The 13,685-nt window shown below is 49.0% G+C and overlaps 1 protein-coding gene across 3 annotated transcripts in view; it reads left to right on the top strand.

Moving 5' to 3' along the window:
• Positions 1 to 13,685, top strand: part of TIAM1 (TIAM Rac1 associated GEF 1) — a 150,018-nt gene that overhangs the window by 36,771 nt on the left and 99,562 nt on the right. For all 3 annotated transcript variants that reach the window (XM_085077689.1, XM_085077674.1, XM_085077683.1), the window contains one exon: positions 7,027 to 7,086. The gene's annotated coding sequence lies outside the window, so the exon portion shown is untranslated. The remainder of the gene's footprint in view (positions 1 to 7,026; positions 7,087 to 13,685) is intronic.

Raw genomic sequence — 13,685 nt, 5'->3', positions numbered from 1 at the left:
TCTTGAACTATCACTTCACTTTTTCGTGTTGTTTTGGGCTTTTTTAGTTCAGCTTGGTGCCATATGGGTTTTACTTAAGGACATGGTTTGTCCCTGCAAAAGCATCTTTAAAAACGATGGAACAGTTTAAATATGTTCAAGAGAATTAATTAAAATGCCTTTCAATGGAAAGGCAAGGAGAGATATTTTTTTTTCCAAAATAAAGCTCCAGCCTGGTGAAACATTTTGTATCAGTTGCAAAAGGAGCTTCAGTACATTCCTCTCAAACAAGGGATGAGCCAAGTGCATCTGTGAGGTGTGGGAGTGACATTTCAGAGCCCACTGACAGTCTCATTGTCAAACTAAACATCATCTCTCTTCCTGGTGCTAACTGAGAGCTCCCCACTTTCCAGGGGCAGAATTGCTCCTTTGGAAAATGCCACTGGAAGGCATGGACCCCTTTGGGCCAGGAACAAGCTGCCAAACAAAATTAAAGATTAAATTTAAATAGCCTGTCTGCAGAAATGAGCCCTCCTTCTCCTGTCAAAAAGCACTGTGAAAAGGGAAAAGCATGAAGTATTTTTTGAGCAGTGGAGACTTTCACTGGTGGTTTCTCTATCCAATTTTTCCAGGTGCTACAATAATAGCATGTTACACTGCAGTGATGCTCCTCAGCCTTTAGCAGGTGCAATTATCTCCTTCCTTACGGGAGGATTTGCAGAGGTAGAGCACCAGAGAGAGACCTTTGCTGTCTTGTCTGAATTGTGATTGATTTGAGGAGTGGAATGTGACGGCAGAGAGGACACAGAGCTACAAGACCTCTCTGCTGCACTGTCAAGTGAGCAGCAGCTTCCAGCTCCAGCCTGGATTATTTTGTTTACAAGAAACTGACAGAATGGTAGGATTGTGTAGGTTAGAGGAGCTCTCTGGTCCCACCTCCCTCTCAAAAAGCACTTAGCAGCGTTTTTGTGTGTGTGTATGTGTATAAACAGAGATCTGCTGCAGATTGCCACCTTCCTGGCTGCTGCAGTGCTGTTCTCAGAGTGGGGTTTGCCACCAGGGATGTGCTCAGTGCTCTAACAGCTCAGGGCTGCCAGCCCCACCACAAAGAAAGACATCACCTGGACTGGAAAAACGTGCTGTGGGAGGAGCAGGTGCAAAGAGTGAGTCTGAGGGGAGAGAGAGGCTGGGCAGGCACTGATAAAATATTCCTGGTGATGGAGCTGACAGTGTAATCGAAGGCCAGAGCTGTGGACAGGACCAGGAGGCAAAAGGAGCAGTAATGAAAGAGAAGCAGCACATCAGAGAGGCTGATTGGAAGGCAAAGCTGGAGTGAAAGCAGAGGGGAGGTTTCTTCTTTGATGTGTTTGATCTGCACCTGCGGCGCTTTGTCCACAGAGGTGCCTGTGGGAGGAACTGCACATTGCTGGGAGGGCAGAGGAGCCTGCTCAGCCAGGAGACATTTCTGCAAGGCTTTGCTGCTCTGCAGAGTTTCTGGCAGGACACAAACTGAGGGCAAAGACCCCAATCTGGGTTTTTTATGAGGAGGGCAGGTGGTATGGAGTGAGCTGGGTGGCAGGTCAGGTGAGGAGTGTGCCACAGTCACTGCTGTCTGCATCAGGTGTAAGCTCTGTTTGAAATAAAAACAGCATGCACTCAAGGGCTATTTTTTAAAATTTTCCCCTGCAGAAATTCTTCCATGTTCCTAAACTTGGCAGTGTTTGGATGCCACAATGCAGTGGGGAGCAGGGTGGGGAGAGGGCATGGGGATCAGAGGTGCATGGAGGGGAAGACAAAGGCTGGGCTTGTTGGCTGGTGGGAAAGGGACAGAGGGAGGAGGAGAAACGGATGTTGGAAGCTGTGGGTCAGGGGTGAGGGGCTGCAACAGCCACACCTCGGGCTCTGACCATGGGGGCAGAGCCAAACAGCACAGCCAGAGGAGTTCAGGGTGCTGCAAGGGTGGGGAGGAGATGTTTTTCAGAGGAAACAGCTGGGATCATTCCCAGGCATCTTGTAAGGTTTTCTTTTCTTCTAGGGTGATGTTGTGAGTGAAACTCGGGGTTTGTTAATGAGAATGGCTCCCTTGTGTGTGTCTGGATGCTGTGCTCCCAAGGCAAGGTGGGCTGTTCTCCTTGGAAGCCAAAGCAGCAATTTGCCTTAGAGGCTGCTGGGGAAAACAGAAGGAATTCTTGGGAGCAGCTTTAGTGGTGCTGGTGGAGCATGGCTGGGGCTGACTGTGACCTGCTTGCTGTTTCTCTTGGCGTGTTTTCCAGAAAAGCAAAAAAACTACATCCTTGAGTATCATGGTGATTTTTTTTTTTTTAATTACTTTTAATGCTCCAGAACTGAGTTACTCTGGGTTTGTGCAGCTTAATTTTACTGACACATCTGCACAGCCGTTTATCTTCATCCTTCCTTTCCTCTCCATGCACATCCCAGTTGGTGCTCCTTGAGTGGAGCTGCTGCAGGATGAGCCCAAAGCCTCTGGAAGTGCCACTGTTGCCATGGCAGATGTTTCTCGAGAGCACTGCCTGCTCTGTGGGCTGTCCCAGACTTTCTGGGAGCAGGAATCCAGGAAGCCAGGCTGATGTTCTCACGGAGATAGAAGTGTCTCGCTGGCAAAGGGGTTTGGACTTGCTAACGGTGACTAAACCGTGAGTTGACAAGAATGTTTTGGATGTGAGGAAAAGTGGGGTGAGGTAAGAGACAGGTGTTGGGCAAGAGCACCGGGGAGGTTCCACAGGGAAAGAGGTAGCTGGCAGGTGGATGGGAACACAGCCCTGAACCTGGGTGCCAGTGCTAGATGGAGGAGATGGGGATTCCAGAACTGCACACCTGTCTCATGGATACAGGCCTGTGGGAATAGTGCTCTTGGGATGAATGGGGCAGAAGTGGTTTAGCTCTAATTTATTGTATTTTTTTGTGCAAGAGGCGGGTGTGTTGCTGAGACATGGGGATGGCTTGGTGTAAGTTCAGTTTGCTGACAAAAGCAGGGAGACTGAGTAGGGCACAGGAAGGGCTGTGGGCACCTGGCCTGTGGATTTTGGGGGATCAGAGGCAGAAGAGAGCAGGATGGGATGAGTCCCTCTGCCAGCAGCGAGGTATTCTGGGGTGGATCCACCCTCCCAGCCCAGCCACAGGCTTTTGGGCAAGTCACTGACATAGGGAGGGTGGGTTTTTCCATCCATGCACGTGTCCATGTTCCTTGTTTTCTCCTCATTTTGTCCTTTGCCATCTCTGCTCCAGGGATGTCAGCCCTGGCTGGGCTCTTTGCCCTTTAGCCTGTCAGACCTGTCAACTCTGGAGCCACCACCATCCTCAGGAGCATGGCACTCCTGGGAGAGACCCCTTGATGGGGCAGGCTGTGTTTTTGGCAGATGTGTTTTTAGAGGTGGGATGCTGGGGAGATGGAATTCTGGGGAGGTGGGACAGCCATCTCTTCCCACTGCACTCCGGAGGGTCCTGGTGAGCACTGAGGGAGTCAGACAGTGCACAGCAGCTACGTGACTTTTTTTCCCAGATTTGCAGCAAAGATAGGAGAAGCATTTGGATATGACCTGTTTATAGCCTGAGATAATTTCTGCCCTGGCAAACCCAGGAAGAGATAAAGCAATGGAGAGCTAAGAGCTAAATCTCTCCTGTACAAATGCTGGGAGCATATGTAATAGGATTGTTGAATTGGAGTTACATGTTTTCCAGGATAAGTACTGGCTGATGATACCAGGCTGCTGCAGCCATGCTTAAATCAGAAAAAGAACTGGGGATTTACAGCAGTTGTTGGCAATGCTGGGGTTTCCCTGTGAGCTTCCAGAACAGAAAAAGGGAAGAAAAGGCTTTTGTAGATAAGACAAAACAGATCCCTAAGAAGACTGGAGCTCCTGGGGGAGAAAACATCAGTGCTCTGACCTGAGGGTAGTCAGGTAACACAGATTTTTCTCACACAAAATAGAAACTCTTTGTAGATCTTCTAGCTGAACTTCCATTAGTTTACATGGGAAAATGGAATTTTTTAGCAACATTTTCATTTGTTTTTCTGCTCACCTTTCAAGAGATGCATTAAAAACTGTGCACATCCTGAGCTCTGTGTTAAACACATATTACTGAAGTACAGTTTTGAGCAGGCTAAGCTTAGGAGATGTCAGAGCTGAGCCTGTCTGCCTAATCTGGACATGGTCTCTTTCCCTGTGAGGGTTCTGATGCAGTGTTTAATTACAGGACACCTCCAGCCTTGCCTGCAGCATGTTTGGTTCCTGCAGTGCTGGTGGCAGTGGGTTGCCCCCACCCTGGTTTTGTCCCAAAAGTGACTCAAGCATGGGGAAGATGAACAGGCTGTTGCTGCTGCTCTCTGGTTTGGGAAATCTGAGATCTGCTTTTTCTGGGGACTTGCTGGTCTGGGCTCAGTCTGGGCTCATGGGCAGCATGTCCATCATTGTGCTCATTGTGCCAGGCAAGGCCGGGAAATACCTTATGTCCGAGGGAGCTGCTTTGGGGGCAGACACCTGTGATGGGGCAGGGGCTGGCAGAAGAATTCTGTGGGCTGGCAGAAGGATTCTGTGGGTTGGGAGAAGGATTCTGTGAGCTGGGAGCAGTATTTGGGCACACGTGGCAGCCGCCGGTGCTCGGTGCAAGTGTCCTGGCAGAGCCTGTCTGTGCTGAGCACGTGGTGGTGGAAGCTCTGTGGAGCTGCTGCATCCCTAGCCCGGCTCAGGGCCAGCACAGCCTCTCCCCGGGGCTTTCCACACCCCTCCGGGGGTGGTGGGAAGGGGAAGCGCCCGGCCCAGCCCTGGGTATCAGCGCAGATTTAATCGCGCCGGAGCGACAGCTCTGCCCATCATTAGGACCCATGCCAGCAGGAATTCAGACTTCCAGGCTGATCTCCATATCCTTCACAGGATAAAATTTCCCAGAAGTGTTGCTAATGTGCTGCTGTCTGTCCTGAGCTCCCTACGGACAGAGTCCCTCTTCTGCCAAGCCCTCCTGGCTGCGCAAGGTGTGTGGGACACCCTGTGTTTGTTTAGCTGAGCTTCTTTCTGTTTTCTTTCCTGAAAACCCAGCTCTGTTGAGGTAAAGCACCAACCAGCACAAGAAACATAATGGTTTGGGCTGGAAGGGACCTGAAATCCCATCTTGTTCCACTCCCCTGCCATGGGCAGGGACATATTCCATAGACCAGGTTGCTCCAAGCCCCATCCAGTCTGGCTGCTTGGACAATCTCTCCAAATTCCTCCCAGCCTACCTCTACTTGCTTTCATCCTCTGTAGGCCCTTTTTCTGTGTTTGAATTTTTTCAGGGGCTCCTTGTTTGTCCACACAGGTCTCCTGGAGTTCTTACCTGTTTCCTGCTTGGAGGAGGTGAGCCTTGAGAATTAACCAGGTTTCGTGGGCTCTTCCATCCAGGGCTTTATCCAAAGGACTCTACCAAGCAGATCTCTGAAATAATTACTACATCCAGTTGTTTACTTTTTGATGAAAATCCTCTTTTCCTGGCTATGCCCTTTTTTCCCCTGTGACATCCCGGAGCCATATTTTACCTGCTGTAAAAAACAGGGAAATGCTGCTGTATCTGTGTGTGGTTTGCTAGGAGAGGGGAGGTGTAGCTGTGCATCTGTGTCCCCAAATCACTGCTGGCGTGAACTGGTGTCCCTGCAGGGTGGGTGGGTGGTGGAACTGGTGTTGGGTTTGGTGGATCCTTGTGGAGCAACACCAGCTTGGAAGATTTTGTCTGAGAGCTGCTGCATGGGGCAGTGCTGTGAGATTGGGGCTGTTTGCTCTTGGCAGCTCCCTCCTCTCTTTCCCAGCTCTTTGGCTGTGGCTGCTGGATTGTAGACCAGCAAAAGACCATTCCTGTGGAATTATGGATGGAGAAAACAGCGGCGGGTGTTCAGCTGGGCTGCTGTTCAGAGAGCAGGTGTTTCCTCCTGGGGTTTAAGTTACCAAATCCATCAGGACATTTAAAGTTCTTGCATTTGAAATTCCCTGATCCCAAAGAACAAAGTCATTTTCTCAGCTTTGGAGGCTGACATCTGCTTACAGGGATTACGTGTGTTCCTGGAGCAGTGGGCACAGATTTTCTTTGTGGAAAGGGATGTATTGGAGAGAGTATTAAACCCCAGTACAAGTTCCTGCTCTGGAATGGAAATTGCTGTGCAGGTTTGGAGCGAGGCATGCTGGAGCTTGCTTATTTATTTGGCAGATGTCTGATGATGTTACATCATCCCCAGCCCTTGGAGCTGCGAGAGCTTTGGAGCGCTCAGTGTGTTGGGGTGGGTTGGATAGCCACTGGAAGCTCTGCTCTTCCCACTTTCCTGGTGTGGGAAAACAACCATTCCCAATTAGGAGCTGTCAGCAAGCTCTGCCTCCCACAAATCCATGTCCTGAGGTGATGGGAAGCGCTGGTCAGGGAGAAGAGCCATAGGAAATCTCTGCTGGATGATGCTCAGGAGTTGTCAGTCCACTCATGTTTCCAATCTCTGAGCAGTGTGTGGAGATGATATTTGCTGGGCACAAGTGACCTTTTACTACTTCAGTTGTGCAGGCGTTCCAGAGGTTTATTTTTAAAATACATTCTGTTTTGCTACCTTAAACCTCTGCCAGTGCTTCCAGGTTCTTGTTCTGTGAGATCCACACTAACCCCGGGCATAATTTTGCTGAGAGTATTCAACTGGGAGCCAAGCTTTCTGTAAAACTGCAGATCAATAGCAGTGGTACAATTAGCTGAACCCAAGTCCTGTGGAAAGAGTTGCTTTAAAACAAGTAAATGCTGCCTGCAGCCCTCAGTGCCTGGAGCTGACCGACCGCAGACTGAAGGGAAACCACCTTAATTGGTTTTTGTGGCTCTGGCTAGACAGAAACATCAACAAATAGTGAGGAGCAATTTGGATTTGAATTATTTCCCCCCCTGCATTAATAGGTATAGGTGGTGCTAGTGATAAAAGTCTGTCTGCTGAATTTTGGCCGAGGTGTGTTGCAGAAGGTCAGGCAGCTGAACACCAGCTCTGTGCATCTGGATGCTTTAAGTTGACCTTTTAATCTTCCTTTTTCATTCCAGGAGCTACGTGGGACAACCAATGTTTCCCTCCCGTCCTGTTCACTGCTGTGACACCCTCATGTGAGTAAGGGCTGGGGTGGGTTTGGTGAAGGTGTGTGTTTGCAGCTCCTGCCCACCCTCCTCCTGCTCTGCTCACCATCCCTTCCCTCTCCATCCTGGGGGAGAAACCCCCTGCCTGCAGAGCAGAATGAATAGCCTCTTAGGAGTAAAAATGTTAAGGCTTCCTGGAGATGCACAGTGAAATGTTTATGTGATAGCCCATGTCAGCAGCTGCCTGTTTTATCCAAGCAAGCATGTCCAGAAATGTTTATGGAAACATGGCAGCACTAAATCAGGACAGTTGGTCACTAATCTTTGCAAAGATACAAAACTGATTAAATAAAAAGATTCCCCTGAGGCACCCTGCAAGTTGCAATATAAGTGTGACCCAAGCTTTTAAAGGCTCCTCTCTGGCCCCTGTTCCTCCCCACACTTCCTCTGTGTGGTCACTGCAAATTGCTGCCAGCTGGCCCATTTGTCCTGTGTGGGGTTGTGCTGCTTCTCAGTTTTGACCTCTCAAAGAGACAGACAAAATCTGTGGCTTATGCAGCCAGCCTAGGAGTGGGAAGGAGGAATACAGGGAGTTTAAACTGCAGAGGGAAGAGATTCTGTTCTTTAGTGCCTCACTGTTGACCACAGACCCCACTGTACCCATAAATGCATCTGAGTCTTCTTGCCTGTTGTGTTTGAGGTTTTCTTGCCTCTGTGTTGCCTTCTACCCTTGTTTCAGACATCAGGTTATGGTATGTTTTCAGCTAGACAAATATGAGCTGTTTTTTTGTTCCAGGGTAAGGTTTTTTTTTCCAGCCGAGTGGTTTTGTAGTGTGGTGCCTTCAGAGAGACAAAAACAGAACAGAAAAACATGATTTAAAAAAATGTCAGCACTGTAAAGAAAGAAGAATGAAACCAGAAGACTGCTATATCATCAAACTGAGCGTGCCAGTGTGTGAACATGTGGCAAGGCAGTAAGTTAACAGAAAATGATAGTGAAATTGGGTGATATTTCCAGTCTCCTCAGAGTGAAAGCACATGTGGTTTACAATGGATAATGAAATGTTATGGTTTTTATGTCTAATACGTTAATTCTGCCAGGGCAGTAATCCCGAGGTTCCAATCCACATTTAAGTTGGAAAGATATGCACAGGCTTTTATTGAGGACATAAACTACAGTGCATTTAAGGCAAAATAACAGAAAACTGGGAGAAACAGAATAACAGAAAACTCTCTCTTCCCTTCTCTCCCACTCTGTTGTATCAAATATTGACTCATGCCTCAGGGGCTGCTGCCCTGAAGTGGAAAACAAAGAAGTTAACTCCCTCTTCTTTTTCTTTTTTTTTTCTTTTTTTTTTTTTTTTCTTTAGGAAGGGGGATACCATGTGTGATGTTTTTGTGCTTGTGTGTGGCTTGGGTTTTGTTAAAAGCAAGAAGTCTCAAGCACTTTTAGATTGAAACAGCTGCAAGGGCTGGTGGTTGTGGATCAGACCAAGGTACTGACCCAGAGTATAACCTGTGTGTTGTGCACCTGGTTAGAGCTAATCCAGTCCCAATTCCCTCCTGTGCTTCCCTGCCCAGTGGTGGAGATGTGGTTCTGAGCCTGAGCTGTCCTTCTAATCAGGGATTAAAGCAGTTCCTGCTCCCTCCTTGCAGTGGCACCAGGGGCTTTGCTCAGTGCACAGTGAGCAAGTTCAGGGAGCCAAAATGGCCAGAGAATAAAACTGTGGTGTTTAGGCCAGCTGTGTTTTGGGAGCCAGGTTGCTGGAAGAGGTGGGAATACATGGGCAGGATGTGGCTGCCCTGATGTGGTCATTTTTGGAGAGGTCTGAGAAGGAAGGAGGTGTCTTGCAGCCTGTTTGGCTCTCTTGCAGTCCCAGTAGTGTCATCAGAACACTTCACTCCAAAGCCCAGTGACAGATGGACACTCTTGGTTTAACCCTTCCTTGCCAGCTGTGGGGTTGTGCTGCTTTGCTATGCATTTTAGAGCTTCTCCACTTGTGTCCTGCAAGGTGATGTCCCAGGAGACACCTGCTTTAAGGAGCAGGGTGGAGAGTGAGGAAGAGGAGGGCTCTCCCTGGAGAGGCTCTGGATCACCCATGCTGATGGGGAGAGTGCAGGAGCCCTGAGGCCTTCTGGGCTTTTCATTCTGCTTTTTTAGGGTCTCTCCAGGACTTTGATCTGTGGCTGATGCAGGAGGCTCTGCTGTGTTACTGAAATGCAGAGGAGATGGATGCTCACAGCCTCTGTGCTGGCCTGGCCTCAGCTCGAGGGAGCTCAGCTGGGTTCTGCAGAACCCCGAAATGCAGAATGTGGTTATTTAGGTTTGAGGAGTTGCCTTATCTGCCCTGAGTGTGGCTGCAGTAGGGGAAGTGGGCCAAGTTATAAAAGTCATTTCTCCAAGTGACCAAGCCCAGCATTCTTGACACACTTCAGCACACAATCCCCACTTCTGCTTTTGGGCACTTAATGCAGTGATGAAACTGAGCTATTTTGTTACTCTGCAGTGTATTTTTGTGTTCCCCAGCCTATTTATTGCCACTTTAATGTGTCTCCACCACTATCCATCCCATGCACTGTGTATTAATCATGTCTGTGTGCGTGTGTGTGGGGAATAGAATAAGGGGAAAATAACTTTGGTCTCACAGACTTATGCAGAGGAGGATCTGCCCTGATATCTCTCCGAGCTTCTTAGAGCTGGAACAGTGACAGCAGGCAGCATTGGAGTCCACCTCCCAAATGTTGTGTTTAATCCCAAATCAGGCTTTAGCATGCGAGTAACAGACAAATACTGAAAAGCCTCATAAGAAGTAGGAGGAACAGGCAGGACTTTAAAAAAAAAAAAAAAAGGACAAATGAGGAAAAGCAATCAGCAGTTCTGGAACTATTATGATTTTCTGAACGTGAGGCTTTTGCCAGGAAAAGGGACCAGGTCTCTGCCCTTTTGCTTTCTTAAGCAGTTAATCTGTGTATGAACTCTCAGTCTTAGGGATCACTCTGAGAAATTATGGATCTCTGAGCCTTCAGTCAGGCAAACAAATATATGGAAATACTGTATGGGATGTTGTGTCATGGCTGTGAGTGAGGGGAGGATAAAATAGGGGAAGTTGAAAACCAGCATTTACTTCAGTATAAAGTTGTGTTGCTCTTTCAATCAATTAACGTGATGTGAGTTTTAAAGGGAAAAAGACCCCTTAAGGCAGCTTAGAACAAGTTAATTGGAAAGGAGAGGCAGGGAAGGCACTGAGACACAGAGCAGTGTGGTCAGTCCAGTCGTGCCAGCCCTGTGTGCCATCTGTAATGTTTATAGCCCTGACTCACTGGCACAGTCAGTGCTGGTGGCCCTCTGGGCAGGACCTGAAGTGCAGATCTCTGCTCACCTTGGGGCTTTGGGTCAGGCTGTGAGTGAGGGGTCAGAGCCCCCTGAGAGAGGTGTTAATGGTGTGGTTCCTGTGCCGTGCTCTGGTCAGGGAGGTTGAAACCAGGTCAGGGCTTCTTTTCATTGAGATGACATTGAGAGGAGGTTTGTTGGTTTTTTTTTTTTTTTTACCATCTGGCTGTAATAGAAGAAATAAATTGGAGCTTGTTTTCTAAAAATGAGAACATGTGCAGTCAACCAGCATCTTTTATTTTTATGCAGCACATCTAAAATAGACGCGAGTCTGCCTCTTTCAGAGCGTGCATCCGGCACCGAGTCACTCCTGCCCTCTTCCTTTCTGCTCCCTCCCCTCACTTCCCTGCTCCCACCACTTGGCAGCGAGCTGCTGAGGGGGTGACTGGGGTTTGGATGTGCCAGCCAGCCCCACATGGCAGGGGGAAGGTGGCAGTGACGCGAGGAGGGGTGAGCGGGTGGCTGTGGTGCTGCTCCGGTCCCTTCTCCATTAGGAACCTCTGGGTGGGAGAAGGAGGGAGCAAGGCCACTTGTGGCAGCCCTCTGGCTCTGGTGAGAGGTGGAATTGGACACTCAGGGAAACTCTGGGCAGGGTAATTACTGTCAGAGTGCTCTCTGCCCTGTCCCTGGAGTTGGCTGGCACTGATGGTCTGTGCTTGAAGCCGTGTGCTCAGACTGCAAAGAGCAGGTGCTCAGAGCTGTTTCCTTTGGATCTACTGGGAGTGGAGAGCCTTTCCTTTCCCAGTTCCTGCCTCCAGCACATGAGGAATTATGGAATCACAGGGTCATTTAGGTTGGAAAATACCTCCAGGACCACAGAGTCCGAGCTGTGCCCGATCCCACCTTGTCCCCAGCCCAGAGCACTGAGTGCCACTTCCAGTCCTTCCTTGGACACCTCCAGGGATAGGCACTCCTAACCTCCCTGGGCAGCCCCTGCCAATGCTTCCAACCTGAACTTCCTCTGGTGCAATTTAAGGCCATTTTCTCCTGTCCTGTCCCTGTTCCCTGTGAGAACAGCCTGACCCCCCTGGCTGCCTCCTCCTGTCAGGGAGTTGGGCAGAGCCAGAAGGTCCCCCTGAGCCTCCAATTCCCTCTTCCTCTTTGATGTCCCTTCGCTGTGTCTGGGCAGCTCTGCAGTTGTCCAGGCCAGGTAAATAATCTGCTCAAACTCTTTGTTTTTTCCATCAGGGCCGTGCAGGAGATGGGGATAATACTTGCCTTGCAGGGGCATTGTGAAAGTTAATTTGCTAATTATTTACAAAGCACATCAGAGTGCTGCTTCAGTTATACACAGGGTTATGATAACATCTAATTAGTAATTCCTTATGATGGTTCATTTTCTTTCTGCCATAAATATTGGCCTAACATAGGGACAACCCTGCCTGTGTTTGTCATCTCAGTGCCTATGAGGGAATAAAAAAGCTGGATTTGGTTTGTAAATGGTCCCTCTTCCCCCTCCTGTGCCACCTTACCCACAAAACCATTGCCTGTTTGGTGAACTGCTCCCAGGCTGGTGTCCACCAGTGGGTCACTGCTTGGGGAGAGCTCATGCCTTCCATGGAAATCTCAGCCCTCTGGCAAAACCCTTTGCTTTTCTCAGGCTTTCCCATCCTTCCCAGCTTCACAGCTCTGTGCCCTTCCTGGCTGGGGCAGGTGAGGGATGACAGGCAGGAAAGGAGGAGCTGCTGTGGGAAGATCTTTGCCCTTCCTTTCCACAGGATCTGGATCAAGAGCTGGGATAACAGGGGTACAAGATTTCCACTCTTAAGCTTTTCTTTTTCTCTCTCTCTGCCTGTGTTTGCATCCCATATTGTGCTGTTCTGTTTCATGGTGTGTGTGCAGCATCTTGTCTTCGCTTTGGCCAGCGTGGATATGAGATTTCATTCCGTGGTGTGTTGTTTTTCTCTTCTCAAAATAAGTAACACTCACAGACCTTTGCTGTCCATCACACATTGCTGGTTTTACTCAGCTGTGAGTGGCTTTGGGCGCTTCTGAGGGTGTCAATATCCTGTGAGTTTAATGCTTCAGTGCAGTGAGTCCAAAAGCTTGTGATACCTATTTTTAGTGCTGAAAAGTTTTGACAGCTAAAGTAAACCTACATTATCCATCACTTGACAGCATCGTCACCAGCGTGCAGCTTGTCACTCTCGTTCGGAGCTGATTTTTCCAATGAAGTTAAAACTATTGGCAGGGATGTGGTGGAAGTGTGTCAGAACGCAGCATGAAAATGACAGCAGCTACTGCCTAGTTTCAAAGAAATGAGAGGAGGTGTTTGCATTACAGGTCTTGAATAAAATGTTCCTCCTTGAGCCTTCCCGTGGAAAAGGGAAGCAGTCCCTGTTGTGTTAAACTCTGGCTTGTCCTTGTGCCATGCTCAGCCAGATGGTGTCAGGGACCCCATAAATCCCCCATGGTGCTGGGGAGTGCAGAGCTCGTGGTGACTTTGGGCCCACATGTGCATGTCCAGAAGAGCTCCCCCTCTGCAGGTGTGTTGTTGATGGGTAGGAGCAGGGTTTTTCTGTAGATACTGATCCTGTATCCACAGAGGTGAGTGTTGTACCTGCATGCAGCTTGACAGTCCCAGGGGAGAGGAGCAGGTGAGGTGACACCACCAAGTGATGAGACAGCCCTGAGACTGCCAGGGCTCCAGGAGCATTTGGACAACACTCTCAGGTATGCACAGGGGTGGGATTGTTGGGGTGTCTGTGCAGGGCCAGGAGCAGGACTGGATGATCCTTATGGGGCTCTCCCAGGTCAGGATGTTCTCTGGGTGTCTGCAAGCAGAGTGCCCACGTTGGTGTGAGAGCTGCCAGCCACAGGCAGTGCCATGAAATGCAAACCTTAAATTTTAGCTTGTGCTTGGGCCAAAGGTGGTTCCTGCTTCTTGTCATTTGTCTTGGTTTCACAGGCAAAGGTGCTGGTTTGCTGCCAGCATCCACTCCCTGGAGCTCATTAGGAACCTTTTTCAGCTCCCCTTGTAGCCAAACTACAGGGATCAGCTTTCCCGGGAGCTGATATATCTGCTGACCTCTCCAAAGGGAAAAAAACCTCCTGTAATTCATTACCTGACTTCTGTAGAGGCTGAAAGGGAACTATTTGTGACTGAACAATACTAGCCTTTCACAACTCCCTTCCTAATCCCAAACAGAAACATGAGGCTGAGAAAATCTTTCTGATAGCAGGGAGTATAGATACATTCAACCCAGTATAATTTTTCATGGCATTAATGTTCTGTAAT

This window comes from Lichenostomus cassidix, chromosome 1 (genome assembly GCF_008360975.1).
Source record: "Lichenostomus cassidix isolate B80296 chromosome 1, HeHo_3.0, whole genome shotgun sequence".
In the NCBI taxonomy this organism is placed as follows: Eukaryota; Metazoa; Chordata; class Aves; order Passeriformes; family Meliphagidae; genus Lichenostomus; species Lichenostomus cassidix.
The sequence above is the reverse complement of the archived record's forward strand: the minus strand, read 5'-3'. Positions and strand labels throughout refer to the sequence as shown.